Below are 24,720 nucleotides of genomic sequence, written 5' to 3'. Positions count from 1 at the left end.
CTGTCCTGCAGGTTTTAGAGCTTTCCCTACTGCTGTACAGCTGATTTCCATTGATAGCTGATTAATAGGCTTTTGCTAAACTGCAATTATCAGAATCAGCTTTTTTGATGCAGAGAAACCTTAAATACCTGCAGAATAGCGGCCCTTGAGGACAGACTTTGGACATGCCTGATCTAATACTTTGAATTTTTTTCTAATTCACCTCATCCTTCCCCCCAGCTTTCCATTACAATTAAAATCAACTAAAGTACTGCACTCAATTAGACCGGTGTAAAGTAAAACTGTCCTATGGCTGTCAGATATTAATAATCCCTGGTGTCTATTTTGATACAAGTGATGATTTTATGAACTCCTGTCCAACTTTGACGCAGGGGGCCAAATAAACTCGGCCTGCTGTGCTTGTAAACAGAACCTAAATGTGTTCACCTGAATGTTTCTAAAAGAACCACTGATTGCTGCATTGTTCTTAAGGACCTTTAATAAAAAGGCTCATGGATACATACACTCAAAATATAGACACAATAAAAGGTAAAGGCACCAATCCACCTCATTCACACCATTGTTCTCAGATGAAGTATATCCCACAGCAACAGTTATTACAGCAGCACTCACCACACTCATTAGGGTCGATCAGATCGCCTTTGTTGCCGACTCAATACACCGTCTCCCTTTTCATGAATTGTGCTTTTTAAATCCAGCCACTGGTCTCCCGCTGTGTCTACTTCTCTCTGAGGCTAGGTGATGGAGAGTACTTGGCTTGTGTAGTGTGAGTGTGTGTGCGTATGCACATGACTGCGGGTGTGCATGTCTTTGTGTGTCTAATCCCCGCTGAGCAAAGCGGGTGCTAGGCAGCAAATGCTCACTGGGGTAAGATGCAGGAAAACAGGGGTTAAATAGAGATTCATTAAGGCGAGGACCTGCTTTGCTGGCATCTCTACAGGGGTCTTATTTTTTAGTTTGGTGACATTTGAAAGCCCCCTTAACCCTTGGATTTTTATTATCTTACAAATATTAATTGACCTCTATGGTTGAACCCTTTAAATAAATAGGGTTAACTGTAAAGTTTGCATAATAGATTCAGCCAAACTATTAATAAAGTAATTCTTTTTAAGGCAGAGGGACATGACTGGAACTGCCTCTTTGAATAAGGAGAATAGTTGCAGCAGTGCATGTTTTGGCAAGATAGACTTTTACATATTAGAAAAAACAGTTCTAGGAGACGGTTTTCTACTAACCTCACGGTAACACACACGTATGCGTGACACACAGAATGAAAGCTTAAGTAGATTAGCGAGCTGTATAATGAGACCAAGCACTTGACACAGAAGCAAGTTAAACAGAGCAAGTCCACAGTTGCTTCTTTACTTTGGTAATAAACAAAAGAAGGCTAACTGATAAAGACTGAATACATACATTCATTGTCTCTGGTTGTTTTTCAGAAGTGTTAAACAAGTTTTATAATCCTGGATTTAAAGCATTTCCATGGTTAAAGTCTGCTCAATAACTACTGCGTATCTGTATATGTAGTTTATTTTTAAACTACATTTACATATATTTTTAAACTGTATATGTATTTTATTTTTAGTATTTCTGTTTGATATCTATGATTTCATAGCAGAGTGCAAATTTATACCCTTCATGCTTGAAAATCATTCCTGTTAAATCCCAGAACATCTCTAGGAAGCAGGATCAATAATGAAGAAAGTTAACCTCAAGTTAAATCCTGGGTTTATAACGATTTCAGACATTTTCACTTTCTAGTTGGAGGGATTTTCCTCCTTAGGCTATTCTGCACACCTAACTTACCTCAGATCAGATTAACTTTCATCAATTTAACCCAATTTATAAAAGCAAGTATACTTACATTAGGGAATGTCTAAAATAATAATTTAGAAATATTCCATCAATTAAACTTTGTTTAAAAAGCCTTTACGACGGTCTTTTCGAAAGATCCTGTTGGGATCTGGAGGTTTGTCCACTTTCTCCACCAGAGGGCGTACGAGATCTCCTGGAGCATGAGCCGACCGCACCACCTGTCTCTCATCTGCTCATCAGGAGATCCATACTTAAGGAGGCGGATTGCTTCACTCCAGTGCCAGAGTGTTTGCCAGTAACGGTTGATCCTGCCTGAATACCTGAAACTCTGGAGAGTTTCTCTGCCGGTGATCTGTCTACTCGTTCTCAGTAGGACTCTGGCCTGCTCTCAGAAGATAACTGGAAGGAAAACTCAATCAGTGGTCGGCCTGCACTCAGTAAGCTCTGCCTCCGCCTCTTCCCTCAGCCTGCCGACAACCTCTGGACCCTCAAGGTTCCCCTCCTCTGCAGCTCTGCTCCATTTCCGAACAGGTACAGACCTGAACACTCACAACCAGCAAAAGACCTGGACCTCCACTAATCTCTATGTCCTCCTCAGCAGTGAACCCACTCGTGACCAGTCAAGCCCCCTCTTGGATCTGAACATACTTTGTACATTTATTATTAATAAATCTTTGAACTTTTTCATCTGCCTCCGAGTGTTTTGCATGTGGGTTAGACACATTAATCCGAACATGACAGATCCAGGCAAACAAAAAAAATTGGTTCTACAGTGCATTTGAATCTCCATAAGATTCTTTCTGTTCCTGTCTGTCAGTCGTGAAATGATACATCAGTTTACATTTTTATTTCAAGTGATTTTTTAAAATAAGGCAGTTAAGATTGGAAACTGAAAGTTTATTGGTAAGGCTTCACATCATGAATGATGGTGCTTTGATTCCCCTGTTGTTCACAAACCATTCCTTGCAAATCTAGGAATGAAGGTATTTTTTGTTCTGTTGCACCAGGATCTTTTAGTTTCTATATAAAAAAGTTGACTGTGTCCATCCATTTCAAAAGCTGCTGGAAATCAGCAGAACGAGAATACTAGTTTAAAAACCCAAACACAATGTACTTACAATCCTTTCCTGAACATTTTTTTTATTTGTGTACATTTCTGCCCACATATTTTCTCTTGTTTCTAACAACTTTGAAATATCAATCCCTTAAAGTAATGATGTAGAGGTAATTAGGCATAAGTTTATTCAGCTGGTCATAAACGTATACCTAGTTAGTGGATAAGGATCCTATTTTTATATCAATTTTAAATTTAAAGCAAATATACTTTCATCCTTTTTTTTTTTTACATACAGTTATTTAAACATATATATATTCTGCAGTCTAAAACTGGAGTACAAGGTAAGTCAGTGACAGAATCATTCATTTATAAAAAAAAAACATGAAGTCTGCTTTTTATCAATTTATGCACAGTGGTTTTTATGTAATTCGCAATACTTACTGCATTTTGCTAAGAAAAGTCAAGCTCTAATCACAACAAACTCCAGCTTGTCATTATGTCATATTGCCACTCTTCATTAGATTAAAATTCAGTGTTTTGCAAGACATTTCTGGCAGAGCTGGGCTAAAATTAAATAGATAAATAAAAGGAGACAAAGGACAAATTAAAGGAGTGTTTGGACTAGAGGAAGTAGAAGGGTAAATAGACCAACAGAAAGTATTTGACAGGAATTGGGAGAGAAATGTTGAATAACAGCAAGAGAAAGGTCATGGTCATAATTGGGACCATTCATCATGGGACCATTTTAGAATAAGTGTTATGTGCCTGCCTGCCATCCATCCATTCATTGAGCCAGCAGCACCAAGTGGCTGTTGATAAGAGAGTCTGGATAGAGTCCAGCCTGCAGACAACTTCTGTCCTTTCCCCTGCACATAAAGCCGTAAGAGCTACTGCACAACCCCCCCATAAAAAAACATTTAGTTTATCTGAAACTGCTGTGAAAGGATATGAATCTCAGCTCATTTTATTGCATTATAGAAATGCTGTAAAAGACTTTTCTGTTGCTGAACAAAAATGTTGCTTTAAAGAATAGACAGTATTTATCAACAGATTAAAAAGGAAAGTAGGCGGAACATACAGTGCAGAATGTGATGATTTTTTTTAACTCCATCTCCAAAATTGCTGTAATTTTTTAACAGATTCAGTCTTTATTAGCAATTGTGGGATCAAAGATGCATAGTCACGATATTGGACATTTTTAATGTCAATGTTAGTGACTAACTCTGGTTGCATACAGAGTTTTCTGAAAGATTTATACGTCCTGTCGGCATTTTCTTTTTTTTTACTCTTTGTTTTTGCTCAATCTTTAGAAGATAAGCTCTTCATATGTATTTACATTTAAAAGGTGGTACAATACTGCCTACAGTATGTGTGCAGGGGGGAAACAGGGAAGTAGTCTACTGCAGCAAGTTAGCACCTCCTGGCAAAGTGTGGAAATAATGAAGAGAAGGTCAAGATCAAGTGTGGAAAAACACCACAAAAATATGTCATGTCAATAAAATTAGCAAGACATTTAGACATGGCTGCAGCATGAGTAAAAGTTCTTATTAATATTGATAATAGTGGTAGCTACTGATTGACTGACTGACTGATTCTTACCTAAATGCTTGTTTGCATTTGTTACTGATGGGAATTTCTTTCTCAACCAGGATTGATAAAGTCTTTACGTCTAATTTGTGAGATTATCTCTTCTTATATAGGGATGGCAAACTTGCTGTTAAGAACAACATCAGTAGTTCAAAAAACTTGGGGGGAAAAATCCATTAGAGCTAAGGGGGAAGAAACAGCTGAGCATATGATGATGCTTGACCTCATGAAATGGCCCTGAGCGAGTTCATGCATTTCCAGCTGAGTCGTCCACGCTGCAGTAATGCGTCATACCCTGAAGGACAGAGATATGGATAAATGAGGCTAGAAGGCACCAGAGGTCATATTAAACATATGCAAGAGTCATTATAGTCACAAATAAAACACAATATACTGTAGGTGCCTGTACCACATTGATAACTTGACTTGTCTTTAAACTGAGGGAAGTAAAACAGTATAAGTCATTGCTCTTTATTTTCTGCATGTAGTGTTTTCTACATAACTGGATAGAGCAGTTCTTTGGTCTTTTATGTCACCTTTTAACCTTGCTGTCTGTGTGTGTCTCTGTGGGTCTGCAGTTACAAAGAGTTTTCCATAAGCCTGCACTGTAGTCCCAGTAGAGAAAAACCAATAAAGCTTTATGCTGTCGGCTCAGACTATCTCCTGGTGTGCACAGCGGGGAGGATGCTATCTACTCTGTTTTCATTTCATTTCTTATACGCTGTAGGAATATTTCTTAAAGTAAAACACCAAAGCATACTTATAATTAAAGCATTTTTTCCCGATATGCAAATGAACACAATGTAATGGGATTAAAACCAGAAAAGCAGATCCAGTTTAGTTCACTGAGTTAATAGTTAACCATATAGATTTGTTAGCTTTTTAATGTTTTGATACATGCAATATTTAAATTATGTTCTTCAAAAATTCGAAGATTCTGTGTAGCTAAAACCTAAATACAAGCAAATACAAAGAAATGCATAGAGGACCCCATGTACCACACAGTGGTTACATCTAATCTATCATGTCTTAGCCAAAAAAAGAAAAAACTAAATTGCATTTGCACCCCTCAGCCACAGTAGTAAACTGTCTTCAGTTAAAAACTGAATCCCTGATCACTAGTAAACTAGAATACTAGAATTCTAGGTGTTTTATTTGACTAATCAACATCACTAGACACACAGTCAAGACTCATGGTAAAAGTTGGCCTTTGTCATTCCAGAAATATGTCTAAACTGAGTTTAATTTTACCTTAATCCGACCTGGAGATGATTATTCATAGTTTTTTTCCCCTCTTGTTTAGATTTCTTCTATTCCCTTTTTACTTATTTTAACAAATGGTTTTACTGCTGTCATCCTTCTGTTTATCTCAAACGTGCTGCAAGGCTTTTACAGTAACCGTATCTAACGGGATGGTCTACATTTCACCAGTTTATCCTCTCCAGTTCGGCTACATGTTAAATTTAGCATTTATGGAGATCGTATTATTGACTTTTAGAGCTTTTAATGGGCAGGCCTGCTAGTACCTTAATAAAACATTGGTCCCTTAATTTGGTCCTCTTACCAGAACCTCCTGAAGGTCCCTAATATCCAGCTCAGAGCTCAGGGTAACCTGTCCTTTCAAGCAGGAGCCCACCTGACCCTGTCTCAGCAGTTTAAGACACTTTCATTCAGGCAAGCTTTTAGTTAAATGATCTGTTTATTGTCTTTAATATTTAGTTTATATTTGGTTTGTACTGTATTTGCACTCTGTAGAGCACTTTGTGAAATATACCATATACTGTAAATAACGTTTACTTGACAACAATAATAGCTTCAATTATAGCAAAAAGCCACTTAATCATCCTATACCTGTTACTATTGTACCAGGACTATTACTTGCCGAATCATTTAGAAGCATGCATTTAAAAGTCATTAAAAAATTTAAGATAATCTATGCTGATGTTCTGTATCTTATATCTGCAAAGTTCGGCTTTCCCTTGCAGCCTCGTTGGGTGGCAATGAGGCAAGTACAAGCTCCCGGCTGCTCAGCACACAGCCGTTTCTCAAGAGATGGATATTAAAGGAGGTTTAGTCTAACCTTAAAAGTTGTTGACAAATATCTAACAGACATTTTTTTTTTTTTTTCGCAATGGGTGCATTCTAATTTCTGGGGTTAAATCCATGCATATCAAAGATTATCTGTTTCAGAAAGCAAGGTTGCTGCTTCTACAAGTCAAGTAATGCCACAAGATACTCTGTGAACCAACTCCAGGTAGCAGCAGGTTTCTTGAAGTTATCACAAATCTGCTGCACATAAAATATGAGATCAGACTCAAGAAAAGTATAAGAATGGTTTGTTTTTACTGCAAGAGCCTGTAGAAGTTGGAGAGCAAATGCAATTTTCTCTCCTTATTAGATTCATTTTATTAAATTAGATTCATATATTTTTGAGTTATTGTTCATGCTAAAGAAAAACCTTTGTGGATTTAACGATTTTAAACTGTTACCATGCAGCTCAAATGCTGCTGAGAATTGATGTCAGGTTTTATTTTTCTCCCTTGGTAGAGAGAAGACTTCCACTGCCTGCTGTGTGGAATGTAATGTTTGGATTTTTCTTTGTACTCATTGATTAGCTAAGCTTTTTGTGTGTCCCATTTATGATGGCTTCTTATCATGCTTGTGCTTATCCTGAACTCTGGGCTGACTTAACTCCAAGTAGAGTTAGCTGATTGACATCACCTGTTCTGAAGCCAGAAATCCTGAATATGTTGACTCAGAATAACTTTTCTCTACTCTCTACTAGAGTATTTTTTATCCTAACTTCTGAACTAGAGCCCTGACACTCCCATACGGGAGCTTTACAGTTGCCCACAATACTTTGCATGATAGGACGTATAGGCACACCCAGGGGAGCAACTATATGTTTTTGAGGTGGATGCGAACACATCATTAGCGCATACATTTTTTCCTCCTTTAGTCCTGCATTTACAAAATACAGTGGTCATATTATAGAATTTGTTTTATGTTGCATATTATATCAGGGGATCATCTCAATCATAACCAAATAAGAAGTTTAATAAAGTACAAATATACAACAGTAGTGGTACCCAGTGCTCAAAATTTTCTGTAGCGGAAATATGAAATCTTAACAGCCTGGACTCAATGTCAGCGTTTTAATATATATGACATTTAAACTGTTACATTCCGTGATGTTGCACTTGCCCATTTGTCAAGTATAGCATCAAATGATATAGGCCGTGCCACAGTGTTTTCAATAGAGATCACTGGAGGGTTTCCGGAGGCTATGTGACAGATGTATGCATCTGTCACATAGTGACGTCTGAATGACTTAATGAGGCTGAAGGCTGCCCCTGTCCTACCCTAGTTACGGTTCCTCCTGTAGACTCCTTGAAAGCAACAGGATCTAGGAACAGAAGGAAGGAGCTAATTTTTGATGTATTTGGAATCTGCCAAAGTTTCCACTGGAAATGATCTAAATAAGAAGTATCAATTATTCAGTACAAACTGTATCAAATAATATAAAAAGACAAAAGCAATGCAATGTCTATCAAACAAGAACATTTGATTATACCTCATAGTAGCTAAACAAAAACCATAACCAATAAGAGCATGTCAATTCCTTCATATATTTACTCTGTTTAATTGCGTCCAACACCAGCAGTTGTTGTGTTAATAATCCTTTAGAAAATAAATAGGGCAAGACCCAAGCTCCCAACATCTGGAACTTCTGTGCCTTGTTACCATCTTAACTGTCAACTACTAACAGATGTAAGGAGGTAGGAGAAAAATGAGGACAGTTTTTTTATATATTTCAGAGGAGAAAAAGTTGGTTTCTCTCCATATTTTCTGAATCCTAAATACCCTAATGTGAGCTTCTACTTCTTCTGCTTGTATTTTATTGGCAGTTGGCAAACATTGTATGCATTACTGCCATCTTGTGAGATGGAGTGTGGGGCAGGAAGGCCCCAGCAGTTCTCTCTTAATTCTATTGAATATTCCTGTGGAGCTTAAAACTAAAAATAAGGCCTCAATAACAAATTCTGGGCAATTTCCTGCTAATTTGTCTTTGGTTAAGAAAGGAAGTGTCTGTTCTAAATGTTTAAATAATGTTCTCTGTATTTTTCACTTTATACAATGAATAATTACATGTTTTACAGTTTCTGTTTCTCCACAATAGCTAAAGTTTCCTGTTTCATTTTTCCAATTATGTATAAAATACTGTTTAGTCCTCTATGACCAAGTCTCAAATGGGAAAATATCTTTCTACTTTTGATTTTTTTAATTTCCAAGTTCCTGATTCCCTTACTTTCCTCTGTAAATCAAAATAAAATCACTCTTTCATTTCTTGTTCCTAACTTTCTTGCTACTTTCTTTTAATCTTTTCTTTAATAATACACTTAATCTCTGATTTACTAATTTTACATCTCTATATATCTATAGCTGTTTTACAAGCTCCCTTCTTTGCAGCTCCCTCTACCCCTATATGAGATAGAACCCAAATACAATTTATTTTCTAGAACCGAACAGCCTCTAAATTCTGGAGGATTTCTAATAAATATCTTGTCTTCAATCTGATTTCTGATTTTGAATATTAGATAACACACTACTAGAATCCAAAATTATTAAGGCTTTCTCTAAATTATTGTCCTCTATCCAGCTAAATGCAGTATAGCCATTTATTCTCTGGTGAAAATGAGCAAATTATCGCTGACTCTTTTGTTCAATAAACTTCCTAAATCAATTAGAACAAAGGCAATTCGTACTTTGCCATTGATCGCTTCAGATGCATTGGTATAGATTGCCACATATTCAGAATTTCTGAATATTACTATCAACATTATGACTATTATACGTCTGCTTCATTCTATCTCTATTCTCCCACTCTGCAGAATTTGTTATTTCAATCTCTAATGTTATTCTCTCTCTCTTTTTTCTCATCTGACATGTTCCTGTTTGGCTGTGACACCATCCTGGAGAGAAATATCAGCTGTGTTTATAAATTTGCACATTATCGGGCATCAAATGCTGCTGAACTTTTAACTTTTAGCCCTTTAAATTGTTCATCTCATTGTATTTTTCAATAACGCATTTTTTGCACAAATGCCATTTTGCACTGAACCACTGCAACTTGCACACTGTCTCTTATCCTCTGCACTGTTCACACTTTGACCACTGCTGCACTTTTTGTATTTTTCTATAACTCGTGCCATTGTGAAATATCAATGCAACGTTCATAAGCTGTATGTAACGCAATTTCGTTCTGTATGCACCCTGTGCATACAAAATGACAAATAAAGAAGTCTAAGTCTAAGTCTAAGTCTAAATGTTTGAGCTAGTCCTATTTATCATTTTAGTCCTGTTTCCCTGACTGTGACTGGCTGGATGTGCTCTCTTCATCATCTGACATGGTAGCGGGCTCAGAGCTCATCTGCCTTGCTGTGAGTTTCCTGGACAAGGCCACCTGTGGAGCTGGTTAACAAGTTCCTTTGTATCTCTGCTTTTTTCTGTATCTCTGCTTCTGTCTCCTTGAAACCTAGTCGGCCTCGGCAGATGGCCGCTCACTCTGAGCCTGGTTCTGCTGGAGGTTTCTTTATGTTAAAAGGGAGTTTTTCCTCTCCGCTGTTGCTGTAAACATGTTTGGTGTGAGGGGTTGACTTCAAGTCAATGAGTCGATGCAATCAACTGGTTTTCCGTAGACAAAAAATGTAACTTCAGTGTATGATCTGGTTGAATTGACTCTGTAAAGTGCCTTGAGAAGACATGTGTTGTGAATTGGTGCTATATAAATAAACTAAACTGAACTGAATTGACTCAGTCAAGCTTCCCCACAACAATGCTATGAGCATTAAAAACTCCACATAGTATTATGTTTCCCTTAAAAAAATCTGTGATCCCCTTCATATTTTCCAATGATAATCCATAGATTATAAAAGTTCACTCTAACCAAACCTTTAATTGTCCACACTTTAATCACAATAAATACAAGTTCTGACCATTTTCCTGCAATCCTATACTGGATACCGTTTTGAACAAAAAAGACATATCCTCCACCACTTCCTTCTTGTCTATCTCTATGAACACAACCATATCCCCTAATAATAGAATAGAAAGATGGTTTAACCCACGTCTCCTGTAGACAAATTACATCCAGTTTGTTCCTAATATCTTGCTTATATCCTTTCGGTTCCTGACCATTAGCAGGTAAACTTCAAACATTCCACAGTAACACTAACAAAACTTTTCATTTGTCCCTCCTGGATTTCCCTCCTCCTCCAGCTTCTTATTGTTATGCTCCCAACAAACGCCCTCACTCCCCCCTGTTGGCAGTCCTGCTGGATACTGCAGAGAAGCAGGAAGTACAGCAATCAGTGATCACCTGCTGAGTCCCAGGCGGCTTCCAGTGATTTGAACCTCTCCAAACCAAAGTAAGAGGAGGAAGGATTGGATTGGTTCTTCTACTGCAGTTCAGCAGATTATGCTCAGACTAAAAATCTATAGCAAAGTTGTAAACCTGTTTTATTTACTTATGTATTTTGACATTTATATCAAGTATTTCATTTTAAATTTGAAATATCAGCCTTGTACAGTATGAGACCATACTGAAATAATTTGAATTGAATTCTAAAAAGTTTTGTTCATATTAATGGATATAAAAGTATTAAAGTGCAGTGCAAATATGCCAAACAGTTAAAAATCACTTGTTTCTTGAATTCAGATTTTGTCATTCGGTAAATTATTTTCCGACAAATATCAGTTTATGATCAATCTGAACTGTGTAGAAACAATCCCTAAGAAAGGTGTATTCATTTTTGACTATATTATAAATCTCTTTTAGGTGCTCTGATCCGAACTTCATTACGTTGGCAGGTGCTTTGCTTTGCATTTCTCTGTCAGGTCATTTTTCATTTTAACTGAAAATTCCCTCCTGCCTCATGAATTCATTTCATTTCTGCCTGTCAGATGCTGCTGCACCAGCCTCAAATCCTTTTTTAAGGCTAAATGCGGTCTCTGTTGCTTGTTACAAACTAAGCATGACAGGCGTTTTGCAAAAACTGATTTATTGTGATTTTTTCACAAGAGAAAAAAAGAAAACGTGGACTGAAAACAATGTTTTGTGCAGGCAGCTAAATCATTCATAAAAGATAAAACTCACATCAAAGTGGAGCTTTTTCATTTTAAGAAACTTCTAAATGCAAAATAAACAGAACAAGTTTTAACTGTCTCTTTGTTCAATTGCAAAGTAATTTCTTTTGGTAAAAAGATCTACATCTAACCAAGTAAGAGTTGTATTTAATGTGATTTATTATGGATGTGATTTTAATGTTATTGTTATGGATTATCAATTATACTTGACCTTTTTTTTATATATTTGATGTAAAATACAACAGATGATCAGAGGTTTATATTTACAGCTCAGGGTTTCAACTGTAAAGTTCTTAAACTTCTCAATCGTCTTAAAAGTTGAGCTGAAGTTTCACATTTCCTGCAGAAATTATAACCTCAACTCTTGGTAAACCTTAAGCTTTTAAAATCTTTACCAACAGCCAGGATTTTTACTTTTTTATGCATGTGGAGCTTGACTAAATGCATAACGCTGCTACCTGGGGCTGCCAACTGTGAAATGTGCCAACTGTGCCACTAGTGATTGGTGGTAGCAAGAGTCAACAGGAGAGGAGTTTGGTCATGGAGCGTGCTCATTTGGAGTTGACTAATATGCCCCAGAGGCCTGCTGGACAGCGTGAACCTCTGAGCCGAAGCATTGCTCCTCTCTTTGGTCTGTTTTCCCTCTGGCTCCTCACCCTGCTGTGCAGCTAACCCTTCCCCTCTGAGCCTCAGGATGTCTGGCTTGTCAGAAGGCCAAGTGTAGCACTCAGCTGGAAAACAAATTGCTCCTCATGAGGTGCCTTCATTGGATATGACATCATCAACATGCAGAGTTCAACTGCACACTATTTTGTTTTTCTTTGATCATACCATGCAGAGAGTGTATTTTTCCTTTTAACCAACAGGAAGAGAATATCAAAAACACACTCTACTTTGACACATGCTCTAAATAAGAAAAGCTCGACTCATATTTATAATCTGGGACTTGGCTCTCATAAACATGCCTTTACTCGTGTAATTAAACATGCAAATGAGCAGATAAGCTGTACCCTACTGAAATAAATTAATTTAATTTAGTTCCCTCTGAGTTGCCATACAAATATATTGGCATCATAGTTTTTTATATTCTTTGCATGAGTAGATGCATTTTCCATTATAAATGTGTTCAAAACTTTGCAGTTTTGTGAAATGTAACGATTTAAATGTGACTAAAAAACTGTATATAAATGTATTTTTTATTTATTGAGAAACATACACTTTTCATGAAATGTTTCCATTTAGCAAATTTGCATAATTTGATGGTTAATGGAAACTCAGCAAGCAGTGTTTCCAAACAGTTAATTGCAGTAGAGGGAGCAGTTTCTATCTGTATGTTCTTAATTACCATTGTCTCCCAGAATCAATTATAAAACCTGACAACTGCTTTTAGGGTAACTGAGGATTGTGTCAGTGCTCAGAATAGAGGACCCAGTAAATCAAGGCAGGCAGACAGATTTTTAAATTTTCAAAAAGGCATTTATTAAACAACCGAGGATCTGAAGTTACTGCATGGCCATCTAAGGCAATAACTTCTGCAGGGGGAAAACTCAGGTTAGTGACCACGTAAAGCTGACGGAGGATGATTACGAACATGTGAGTTACTAACCTGGTCTTAAAGTTCAGTCCGTGGCCAGAGGAAGAGGTGGATTCCAACCAAATGGGTGCAAACACGATGTAGGCAGGAGATCCAAGCAGACAAAGGAATGCAGGAAAATCCAGAGGGGGAAGCCAAAGCCTGTGTCGAAGAGGTTCACAGGATTCCGAGCCAAAAGATTAGAAATTCGAAGACGTACCGAAGGGAAATCCAGGTCGGTGTCAGAAAACAGTTAAAGGTTTGATAAACAGGCAGAATCCAGCAATAGACTGAGGACAGGTCAGACAAACAGATCATATCAGAAACAGGCAGGCTCTGAGATCTAAAGGCAGAACAGGTCAGGATCAGGCAATCAGAACACAATAAGGTAGGCTAGAGAACTCTCAAAAAAAGGCTTGAATAATCTGGCACGGATAACTGGGAGCAGGCAGGCTAAATAGAGACAGAAGCAGGTGACACAGATGAGTAGTGATGATAAACTGGACTGAGCTAGACAGGTGAATGGAATTAACAATCAAGCCAGTCATCAGCATCAAGATCATGGCAGTTTGATTTACCGAAAGAAAATAACTATTTTAAATCCACAAAATAGTTTGGGCTTCAGTGTTTTCTAACACCAATAGTATGGATACTTGGCTTAGACTCACCATTTGAAGTTATGATATTTAACTTTCTGGGACTAGGCTGTGGAGCTGCAGAGAGCAAAATCGAGGGACCTGGAAGGAAGGTTTTTTTTTTCAAATGTTCAGCCCTTCAAGAACTTCTGCTGTAGCTTTAAATAGTTTAGAACTTACTTTGACGGCTCCCTTAAAGACTTGGGATTTGAACCTGCCTCTTTGAAACTAGAACTTGGACTTGGCCCCCGCATATTGAGAATCAGCTCAGAGTTGTACCTTAATGACAAGAGATCTGGCTTAGAATTGTGGAAAATTTCACTTTTCTAAAATAATTTTTCTAAAATTACAAGTCTGTTTATCGCCTTATCGCCTAAGCTATAACCTATTATATCTGGTTTGACATTCATGAGATTGTGATTTTTGAAAAGAACACTAAAAACTGGGTTATTCAGAATTGTGCATTTTGAACTCTAATCTGCAAGAGGCGGAACAAACACACAGACAGGAGGGCGATTTGGGCAGGTTTTCTTTTTCCTCCCCAGGCATGTCTCACATCAAATCTACTTTTCCATTACTTACTCTTATCAAAACAGCATAGGGCTTGAAATAAAAGCCTGGCTGCAGGTGCATTCTCTTTCTCCACAAAATAGGGCATCGGACCACCAAGCGATAAACAGAGGGGTGTTTCTTTACCATCGATTCAAAGTGAGAACAATTACAGCCCAAGGATAGAGTGTTAGAGATCTATGGCTGTGGATCCTTAGATAATTAAAGGTGAGCATTGGAGTCAGATTTGTTGTTTACATTGGGGTTAAACATTTTGGAAAAATGCACATGCAAAATTGTAATCTGTTTGATCAATACCTCTTAAGTTTCCGTTGAAAGCTCACGGAGAGCTTTATTTTTGAAGGTAACGGCTTCAGATATAACAAATGCCTCTTGTTCGATTTGATAAATCAATTTTTCTGTTTTATTGATGCATAACTTGATAAATCAAGACAAAAACAGAAGATTAAGCAATAACACAAAAGAAGATAAAAGAAGTATTAAAAAAGATTAGTTTATCGAGAAGACATATATATATAGTCAAGATTTTGGGAAGAGAAGAATGCATATATAGGAGGCTGACTCCAATCAAGCAGGTTTTGTTCATTATTTCTTTATTACCAAATGCAAAGACTTGTCTTTCACAACAAAATATCTCTATTGTTCTAATGTGCTTAAAAACTATGGACCAAAAATATTTGTTTACATATATATTGATACTGTGACAAACGGTGTGTTCTCTTTCATCCCTTCCACATGAAGGCTGGCTCAGAGCTCATCTGCTTAACAGTTTTTTTTCACAGACAAGGCAACTGAAAAGCCAGGTTACTGTTACCTTTCTAACATAGAATGTATTCATAGATCAGTGCTTTTATGTCTGTTTCATATGTCTTCCTCTGTCTCCTTGCAAACCCAGTGATGAATTAATCTTTTTTGTAGTTAAAATTTGTTTCAGTTCTTTGTGACAGGAATGGAAGTAAGAATTGTCATCAAAAAGCCCTATAGTAAGATAGGTAGGAAAGGTACTTGAGGTTAGAGAACTCCAGCAAAGAGTGGCGCCTTAGGGTCACGTAGTCTCCACAACAACCATAAGAGGCTACTTACATGCCAGCCAGTTGTTTGGGAGGCATGCCATCAAAAAGCTGCAGTTAGTGCTTTGAACATCCCCTTTATCCAGAGGGACAGCACTTAGTCCTCTCCTATAGGTGACTGCTTATCAGTGGGAAGAGCAGTTAGATTGCAGTTCAATAGTTGTGGGTTTATTTCTAGTTTTCTTATACTACATGTTGATGTGTTCATGGGAAGGTCACTTAACCCCGATGTGCTTATTAATCTATGGATCAGTTCCTAACTGAGCATGTTTGTGGCTGTAACTGGGTGGTTTTGCTTGTAGTGTAAGGCCCCGTCCACACGAAGTCAAAACGAACACGAAACTCTGATATTTTCCAAAACGTTTGCCGTAAAGACGGAGATGTAAAATAAATGTGAGCGTCCACACGAATGCATGAAAACGCTGCAAAATGTATGCCACGCCTGTAAGTGGCGCTGTGGTGCCAAAGCAAAAATAAGCGACGAAATGTTGGGCATGCGCACTAACATTTATACATGTTTGCCCTGCGGGCCCATTTTCGTGGTTAAGTCAAATTCAGGTGCTGAACTATGTCGTCGATATTGCTCTGTTCTTCCTGGAGATATTCCAGAAGAAGAAGATTCTGTTGTAAGCCCGACAGCAGGGTGAGTAGCATTGGCAGCAACGGCGCCATTGTTGTTGTGATGTGTCGCATATGCGTGTTTAGAAGCGACGCTATGACGCATGCGTGTAAAAAAAATATGCGGTTAGAGCATAAAGATGGAAACGCGAAAACGGCGTTTCAGAATCTTCCCACTCTGAAGGCTGAATAAAAAAAATATCGTTTACAGACCCCCGAAACGCCGGCTTCATGTGGATGAGAGGCTGGTTTGGTGAAAAATTTGTGCGTTTAGGCCAGGGTTCGTCTTCGTGTGGACGGGGCCTAAAATGATTTTAGTGGTTAGTATTGTCACAGTGGAGGTGGTTTGACAGGACCCAAATGCAGAAAGAATCTTAAGGTTGTTATTTGAGGGTTTAATAATAAAAAGGGGTAACAGAAGCAAAAATCCAAAAACATAAATCCACAAAAATCCAAAAATGCTCAAAACAAAGAATACTGACAACAAGCAGGGGACAAAATAATGATGGCAAACCAGCAAAGAGTGACTGAACAGGAGGAGATTATATGGGAGAGAGAAACAAAGACCAGGCTAATTAGCAGATTGGGAACAGGTGTGAAACGAGGCAAGAAGGGAGCTAGGGAAAAGGAGACTGACACAAGAGGGCAAACAGGAAATATCTAAGAACTCAAATACAATCAAAAATACCTAGAACACAAGAATCAAAATAAGACCAATAAAAAATCAAAATAAAACTTGGACAAAACCAAAACCATGACAAGTATGACTTGAAAAGCACTCTATAAGCAGCATATTTGCTTGAAATTTGAGGATAAAATAAGAAGGATCCACATAATTTGCTGTTCATGGTCCTCTATTGTCAGATTGTGTGGAGGTTTGAAGAGGACCAAGAGAAGGGAGCTGGAGAGTGTTCTTACTATTTAATAATCCAAAAGGTGGCAACTGAAGAAATCGCCCCCCAAAAATAAAAATAACAAAATAACAAAAAACTATAAGAAACCAGAAAAAACACAGATAAGGAGCAAAGAAACGATGAGGAACCAGCAGTGAGAAAATGCACAAGAGGAGTATATATGGGAGACTGAACAAAGACTGGGCTACGTATTCTATATGGTTTAGAATAGAATAGGAATCCCTTTATTGTCCCACAATGGGGAAATTCTGGTGTTTACAGCAGCAAAACAATTATAGAAAAAAATTGCCACACAAATATGGACCTTAGAAAAATGCATAAGAATAACATGATAGTAAAGAGTTAAAAGATAAACAATAAAATATTGTATTATAGAGTGTTTTAAAAATATAAAAACTGTGCAACTGGAGAAAAAAGAACTAATATACATCTATAGAATTTTTTACAGTAATGAATATTTGCAAACATCAGAGATGTGCAAAATGACAGCAGCATGTTATTTAACTGACAGAAGCAATTTAGATGTGGAAATTATGATTTTAATGTGAGAAAATTTATTTTCTATTTGTTACAACTTGTCTGTGTTTTATTGCCCATATAACTTTTATCCTTGTCATTGACAACCTATTTTTAGTATACCGGCATAAGGCCACCAGAACATTTTCACTGAAAATAGGTTTCTGAAAGTTGGCCCATAAATCACAGATCCACCATCATAGGGATTAAGTGTTTTTCTTCATATTTTTTATATTTCCAACCAAAAAGTTGCTACTAGTAAGTTGAAAAAAAATCTAGTAATTAAAAAAAGCAGAAAGCTCCTGGGCAGAAATGCATTCCAACGCGTTTTCTGACACCACTTGATATATTTCACAGGTATGTTATAAACTGTATTGTTATATTTAGATTTCTAATCTATCTTCAATGATAGCATTTGCAAGATACATAAATACATTGGTTATGGGAGCACTAATTTGACTAGTTTTTTTTTCTATCCATCACACTGAAATGCCCCAGATTTGTGGGCATTATCATAAATATTTTCTCTTGTTTCTGTTTTTGCAGAGAAAGATTTTGGCAAAGTTTAATTAGACAATGTAAAGCTTTTATCTTACTGAACAACACTTATGCATTTCAAATCCTGTAACATTTATTCAACTCCTGATATTTAGCTTATTGATTGATTGTAAAACAAAAAAAAATTAACATACTTGTATTCCATTTTCCTGGCAGGTATTTAGCCTCTAATAGTTATTATAACGACCTTAGGCAACCAAGATTCCAGTCTTTCCTGTAGTTCCAGTCTTTGCTGCAGTTCACAAACAGTAAGCATTGGAGATTAACTTATTTAGCATCCAATTAACTCAATTACGATTTCATTTATTCAAGTATTTTTTAATCGGGTCATCTGTGATTCTGTTAAATAGTTTGATATTTTTTGCCAGCATGCTACGACAGCAGTCTGTGTCCTGCCATTGATAATGACTTGAATGATGGTAAATGACCATGACACAGATGTGAAGATATAAGCGACCTCTTTCTTTTAGTAATCAGACACCTCTTGATCATTTTAGTTTGCTTCCCTCAGTCTATCATTATATCTCCATCTAGTGTCAGGCATGGAAGGAGAGGGGCTAAGATAGGATCAGAGCTGTCAAACACATTTGCATAATGTGTTGAAATTAGAATTTTTTGTTGATATGGAGTTTAACTGGTGATATACCTACCCGCATGAGGCTGTAATTTAAAATGTGATTTATTCTAAATTAACCTTAACTGGAAAGCACTGATCTGCCACGGTATTTTAGATTGAGGTTGTCCTTTCTTGCTATTAGTATTGTCTGTTTAAAGGGGTCATAGAATGATTCAATAGGGTATTTGGTGCTGGTCCTTAAGGTTTCTGAATAGGGTGTGTAACATTGGTTGGGTTTAAATTGGCATATTTGCTGTTCTACTGTATGAGCCCTAATGCAAGCCTGGTTATAAGTCTCAGAATGAAACGACAGGTTTTCTTCCTTTTATGGTATGGTCATGAATATTTAGATGAGCTGTGCTCTGATTGGTTGGTTTACAACGAGCAAAGCTGCTGATCAAAGATGCATCATAGCAACAAGCACTCACTCACTTAAACATCAAATTGTTGATATGGTAGGGTGACCAGACATCCTCTTTTTCCTGGACATGTCCTACTTTTCATATCTAAAAAAATGTCCAGGGGGATTTCAAAATCCTCTGGGATTTTGATCGACTGTAGTGCAGCACATAGTTGAAACACACCAGGCACTCAAATCGAGCCGTCACCTCCGGGGTTGGTCCGGGAACAGACGGGAGCAGGGAGCCAGTGGGGGATGGTGCGACCTAACCCAACCCAGTGATGGTAGCCTGGACACCGGCAGCCCCGTGCTTCCCCCCGCCTGCCTTACCAGCCCCTCCTGCGGTTGAGGACGGGCAGCTCATGGCTCTCTCCTGAGCTCCAGTCCAGATAGCAGCCCAGCAGTCGATACTTCAATCCTGCCCCCCCTTTTTTTTATACATCAGTTGAAGGTCTCAAGTTCTTATGTCGATTGTTAAACTCTCTAGAGCTTCTCCTTTAGCCAGCATTGACAGAATTAACTGTATGCTGTTCTAAACACAGCTCGCCTCAGTCCTAGGCACCCAAACAAACACACCTCTCTCCTTCACCAGTACTGCCACCATTTTTATACAGCCCTGCACACTTCATCTTTCTTCTGAACTCCATGGCTTTGTTCTTTGCCTCTCCCAGGCATGTAATGAACACAAAGGGTCGGTTATAAAATTGTCAGAGAACCGAGTTGGAGCTGTGTTATAATAAGACAGAAAGGTCACTAGGAATGTTATCAAATGAACACAGTAAGTCAGGATGCAGACTGCATATCATTCAAAGAAAAGAAAGGAATCACAACTCTGCCGATTACATCTGATATCGAAACCACTCAGTTAGAACTCACATATGTATCTTTTGATCATATTACTCACACAGCTAAAATAGGACTATTACAGCTATGGGGGATCTAACTTGGGAAAGTATATGTGAGTACAGAAGCTCACTAGTCAATTTTTAGCAGTTTTTGTTTTGAAAAATTGAGTCAGTCTACTAACACCCCCTGTATATTAATCAAAGTATAGTTTTTATTTGCTATGCAACACATTTCTGTGAAGCTTGTGGCTTTTTGATGGAAATTTCCTGCTGAGAAAAATTTATGAGGTCAGGCACTGATGGGTCTGGTTCATAATCAACTAATATAAAACTAATTTACACAGTTACTTTATTGTATTATAATAACTAGCTAGATCTCAGATTTCTATAGCAAAATAATAAACTGCTTTTAGTTAAAATGTTATTTATTAAAAGCCCAAATCCACATTGGCACATTGGCATGTATTTGTATGAGTAAAGGTTGTAGACGATATATTTGACAGTGGAGGGATCTCCACAAATAGACGGTGTCCAACTTGTGATCTCTCTTGCAGCCCTGTCAACATAGTACAGTGATAAAAAAAAATAGGTTTTGCTATACTGAAATATGTTTACATGAAAAGCCAGTCTAAGGAGAATGTGTTTTTCTTGTTTCTATAAAGAAAAGTAGAATTGCTCCATCAGCTCATTTGTCGAAATGTTTTTAATTTTGAAACAATTTAAATTAATACCTACATTAACTCACAATGCTAAATATTGCTGGAGAAAGATTACATTTTATATTCTGGAATTCACAGCTTTTGCCACATGGCTAAAAAAAATTGTTTATATTAACTTTCAGTACAGACAAATATAGGCAGCCGAACACACCCAAGCTCCTGGCCAGGTTTGACAGCTCTCTTGGGACTCCCACTGCTACCCCCCCACCTGGTTATCAACCTAGCATCAGACTGGTCTATTAGAGGGACTACACCGCTCTAAAAACACATTTGAAAGTGTGATAATAATCATGATCAATTGCCAAGATAAATTTAGTTTAGAGGTTTACTTTTCTGCTTAAAAACATATTGAAATTACTTTTATTGATTGATTGATTTATAGAGTTTATTGATCTCACAGTGGAAATTTAATTGTTACATCAGCTCAATAGTCAAAAACTAGGTGCCAAAAGGAGGAAAAGGTTAAGTCTCTTATTTAACAGGATTATTACACAGGGTTATTGCATTGGGTTTTAAATAGTGATTGCACCTTAGTTATTACACAAGTTATTGCAGTTATATTTCTGCATTGTAATCACTAATAATGACCAATTGACTGGCTGATGTTACAGCTGCGGTTAGGCAGAGATTATGTACCATATCCTGGGTCAATACACAGCCCATAATGACCTGAACCCAGGGCTCTAACCGCTTTGTCGCCGATTTAAAATCAGGTTATTTCTTTACAAACTGACTACACAGGTGAAGTTTGGTGGTGTGCTTTCTTTCTGAAAGTCATCTCAAAATTATTTTTCTGTGTTAAAATAATTAATGGATAATGACCAACTGACTGACTGACGTTACGGCTGCAGTTAGCCGGAGCTCCCACTCCACATCCCAGCTGAGTAAGCAGCCCACACCAGCATGCCCTAAAGCACCCTCCTACATAGCTGCAAACATTGCATTTAAACATGCAACGATGCAATGTCCTTGTCATATTTCTCCGGGGCCTTTTAAGCACCTTTACTAAGTAAAGATTGTGTAAAACACTGATAAGCATTTTTGTATTCAACAAAAATCTTACAACTCACCTCAAGGGAAAATTGAACCCCTCCCCTACGTATTTCACAAAAATCGCTATTGATAATAGAAACACTATTCAAATCAAAAATTAAAAATTTTTGATTGCTTATCCAGTATTGCAGAAGAACATTGGTAATGGCTGTTTTTAACTCTCATAATGACTAATTCACAATTGTTCCTCCAACAAGACTTGCAGATAGATGTTTTGATCTAGAGCTCAGTAATTAGCTGCCCTTGAAGCCTCTAAGCCTCTCATTAGCTTGTAGGTGAAGAAGACTTGGCCGTTTGATAGGAAATTTGTCTTTGCCTGTGAAATCTAAATAATTCACACACATTATTATTCATGAGAACAGTCCGTTTGGATCAAGTGGTATCTCTGTACTTCCTGTTATCGTCTGCTGCCTTCAAGCAGTTTTCAAATCTCTCGCAGTCAAGTGTGGAGCAAGCTGTGACACAGAGCGCTGGATCCAAGGACGATGTCTCATTAAAGTGTCAAATTTTACTGTAAAAAAATGTGCAGTTTGTAGATACAAGCTGAATACATAAAAAATTTATATCTGCTTTTTCTGTGGCTTAGGGCCTGGAGCAGTGCAGTGTTTGCTCAGAGAGCAAACATCAACACGGCGTCAAGAAACAGCCTCTACTTAAACTGGATGATTCAGAGTTCTGTTATTATTAGAAATAGTTCCTGTCATGAATTTAAGGACGAGAACTTTAATCCACAGATATGTTGAAGACTAACAAATAGCAAATACTATACATTTGTATCTGCCTGAATTCATTTACATTTACGAAATGTAAATGCAAAGCATGCCAAACAAAATTAAGATCGAATTCAGCATATCCAACAACATAAGTTCAGTTGAAATAATTTGGTGACATTAAGCATTCATGGGCAAAATAAGGTTTATGTTTGTTATTCCAGCCTCAGGTATGTAGATTAACGTGTAACACCCTCCAAATGCAGATAAACTGTATAAACTGGGTGTATGGAGCGCTACATTAATGTTGCCAAGCACTTTTTTTTTTTCATGTAAACTTGTTTTCTTGTCTTAGTGTTATCCTATTAGACTTCAACAGTGGTTATTGCACTTAAATGTTTCTTTTGGTTCAAAAGGAATATGTTTTGTCACTGGTCAGTGTTTTGGTCACCAAAGTCACAAGTTTGAGTTTAAAGGACGGAACAAAATAAATTCATTACCATTGTTCCTTTTTTAAACTTTTGTAGAAATTCTAAACATTCTAAGACTTAGACAGATTTATTTTGTCATTTTGTACACAAATGTGAAGAAAAATAAATTATGTTCAGAAAGAATCTAGACAATATACAGTAAGTATAAGTGCGGCCTTGAAAACAGTAAAAAAAAAATACATAAAAACAATAAGATAAACATCTTACTGTATATTTGCAATTCAGCCTCAGTCTTCTTTTTAGTATCTCTCATGGATTGTCTTGGTCATAGAAGATCTGATCTTGGTCTTGTTTGTTTGTTTGTTTGTTTGTTTGTTTGTTTGTTTGTTTGTTTGTTTGTTTGTTTGTTTGTTTGTTTGTTTGTTTTTTTGGTCTAGGTCAGAGGAAGGTCTGGTCTTCATCTTAAATATGGTCTTAGAAGGTCTGATCTTGTTTTTGGTCTTGGTCTTGGAGGGTGCAGTCATTGGACCTCATGCAGCAAAATTTTTGTCTTCCTGTCATAAATTTATCTTATTTTTTCACCTACCATGGGCTTTTACGAACACAACACGTCGGATTTAACAAACATTCTTAACTTCAATAGAAAATCGTAAATGATCATTAAAGCATGATGCAATCCATCTGTGAGTGAAAACCTGTATCTTAGAAATGTAAATCTGCATAGTTACTGCCCCTATAATTCCATATAAGGCTATGAATTCCCATGCCTCCGTGAATGAACACACAGTTGTTCTTTCATAGAAATGTATTGAAGACTAAGAGGAAAAACTTAAAAAAAAGTTTATGGATCAAGGCTCTCCTGACTGGGAGAAGCATAATTAAAGCACTTGTTTGTAGTTTGGTGACCTCGCAGAAATTTATGAAGTCAGTTGCACATTCAGTCATTACATATGGCTCATACAGTGCATTGAAGTCTGAAGCCTTAGAAATCTTACAGTTATTTTTTTAGTGCAGGTTGTCTCTTTTATGCGCCTTAAGGTTACTTGGCAACAACAACTTTGGTGGCATTTTCTAAAAGTTTTTTTGGGGAAAGGATATACTGCCATTGCCACACAGGGCAATCTGTTTCATAGTGGTACAGTTATGTAATCTGAATTATTTCATACGTTTCTATTTAACCCAACTGCAGTATGTCTTTTCACATCTATAATATTTTAAAATCACGACCAAAAGGAATCCCTACTCTGACCTCTAAGTAGCAAAGGTTGTGAGGGTAAAAAAAAATCAGCTGAAATTTTGGCTGAGTTGCAGCCAATTTGAGACGACTACACAACAATTGCCTAAAAGGGGTCAAGGGATGTTATTAATTGGTGTGGTATCCTATAGGTGCTGTGTTTTGCTGTACAGTGTAATTGGAGGAGGCAAGAGGCGAGCCCCAGGTTAACAATAGTACAAAAAAACCTGTAAAAAAAATAAATGATTTCCCTGCAAAGAAGAAGGGCTTAACTGGTGTAACTAAAACAAACAATTTGACAATGTTGGGAGTAGTGCTGGTATTCTTGCATCGTAGCTTCATAAGTTAATATGTTCCAGGTGAAGGAGCAGCACATTAGTCAGCCATGTCCTGCTGAGCTGGAGAACAGAAGAGATTACAGAAACTACTCAGGGATGAAGGTGTGTGAGTGGAATTATGCTTCCAATCACATTTTATGCAAATATCACTTTTATACCTGTGATTGACTGCCATTGTGACATGAAATGTAAACGTGCAAGCACAATGTCATTTTTGAGGTTGTTGAAAAAAAAGGTTTGAGTTAAATTTTGACTCAATATTTAGGTTTGATAAAGCAAAACAAAAATATAGGTCAAAGTTTTCACAATATGACA

General features: G+C 37.2%; 1 protein-coding gene across 3 annotated transcripts in view; it reads right to left on the bottom strand.

The window, feature by feature from the left end:
- Nucleotides 1-738, bottom strand: part of LOC119771809 (SPHK1 interactor, AKAP domain containing) — a 151,835-nt gene extending 151,097 nt beyond the window's left edge. The window contains exon 1 of one of the 3 annotated variants that reach the window (XM_038267970.1): nucleotides 613-738. The gene's annotated coding sequence lies outside the window, so the exon portion shown is untranslated. The remainder of the gene's footprint in view (nucleotides 1-612) is intronic. The other 2 variants (XM_038267974.1, XM_038267972.1) reach the window with 2 other exon arrangements.
- Between the last annotated feature and the right edge of the window lie 23,982 nt (nucleotides 739-24,720).

Source organism: Cyprinodon tularosa, unplaced genomic scaffold, assembly GCF_016077235.1.
Source record: "Cyprinodon tularosa strain WSP-4 unplaced genomic scaffold, ASM1607723v1 ctg69, whole genome shotgun sequence".
Lineage (NCBI taxonomy): Eukaryota > Metazoa > Chordata > Actinopteri > Cyprinodontiformes > Cyprinodontidae > Cyprinodon > Cyprinodon tularosa.
This window is presented reverse-complemented; position numbering and strand designations above follow the sequence as displayed.